Source organism: Tamandua tetradactyla, chromosome 1, assembly GCF_023851605.1.
Source record: "Tamandua tetradactyla isolate mTamTet1 chromosome 1, mTamTet1.pri, whole genome shotgun sequence".
NCBI classification, from domain to species: domain Eukaryota; kingdom Metazoa; phylum Chordata; class Mammalia; order Pilosa; family Myrmecophagidae; genus Tamandua; species Tamandua tetradactyla.
Window position 1 is genome coordinate 107,522,559 of NC_135327.1, and position 1,640 is coordinate 107,524,198.

The following is a 1,640-nucleotide window of genomic DNA, read 5'->3' on the forward strand; positions in this document are numbered from 1 at the left end:
GTGTATATGGTGTGTTCTTCAGCATCTTCTTCTAAAATCCTGCTGAAAAATGGCCTGTGAGAAATCAAACGGGGAAAGGACAAAGCATGAATTTAAATTTAGTTCATTCGATATTAGAAGGTTGCACGCACCACCTCTAGCCATTCCAGTCAAATTTCAAAATCTAGACATTTAGCACCATAATTTTTACTTTTTAAATTCTATTTCAATATTTATAAAGGGGAAGAAAGAAGGAATACATGCAAAATAGACACTAACAGGACATATTCCTTAGTTGTCTATTACCTTATACAACTCAAATTTATTATCTGCCTTGTAACAGAGATATAAAATGAGTTACCAAAACTACTCCATATTTCTTGGAAAATGGGCCATTACTTTTCTGTTCGTTTGTTAGTGCTGTCAAGTGAACTCCTGATTGAGAGATGAATAAAAGTGAGAGAGTCACTGGAACAGGTGCTCTATTATAGCACCACCAGTTCTTCTTTTACATCTCTCATCAACTCTGCACATGATATGTTCCCCTCTCCTTTTCATTTTCCCATTGTGAGAATATGCCAGAGGAAGGAAGAATAGCCACCAGGACAAAAACAAGATGCTAGCTGGGACTCTGATATTGACAATCACAAATACATTTCATATGAAAACCAGGCTGTTTGGCTGTACTATCTGCATGAATTACTCCGACATCATGATTTGGCAAGCCTTTGCAAGCTGGCTGCTATGGTCCCAGCCAGCATCATTTGTTTTCCTTAGAAGTGGCATATTCTTTCATGAATTCTATGTGATTTTCTTAAATGCACACATTTTTAACATATTTTGCAGTCCAATCTTCAAAATCATCTACTGTATTTTCAGTCATTCACATATCTTTCACTGTTAGAATCATTCTTTATTTTCAGTATGATTTTAACAACTCGACATTTTCCCCACCTCTAAAATAACTCACAGACCATAAAACCCTCTGGGGAGTTAATCTGTTTTCTTCAAACATTGTTGGTCATTGTAAATGGAAAATTTTTTTTTTATATAAGGGGAAAAAATGAACAAACCTTAGGACTCAGTCTAAAACAACTGTAAGGTTTAGGCATTAATATTTGACCTAGGTAACTATTTGTAACCACAGGGTGGTGGGGTATTTTTTTTTTAATGGTTTTTATGAGTTTCATTTAGCATTAAAAAATTATGATTTGTAGAATTATTAAATATTTAAATGTTTCTATTTTAACCATTCCTTAGAGTATCCTGAGTGCATACTGACAGAGTTCAAAGAAGACAGTCAGCATTCCAGAACATCTCAGTGTCTCAGGTCCTATCGATAGAATTTTGGAATCATAGACACACAGGAAGAGTTGTGTCCTTGGAGGTCATATTGTCTAATTTTCTCATTTGCAAGCAAAAGAACCCAGGCCAAGAGATGATAAGAACAAGGAAGAGGGTGATCTGTTGTCTTGATTGGAAGATCAGGTCTCCCAATCTGGACCATTTGTCCCAAACATCATGTTACTTCAGACTTTGCACATAACAAACGTAGTTGTCATGGTTAGAGACAGGTGTCAACTTGGCCAAGTTGTGGTACCTGTTCATCTGATTGGGCAAGCGCTGGCCTGTCTGTTGCAATGAGGACATTTCATAGGATT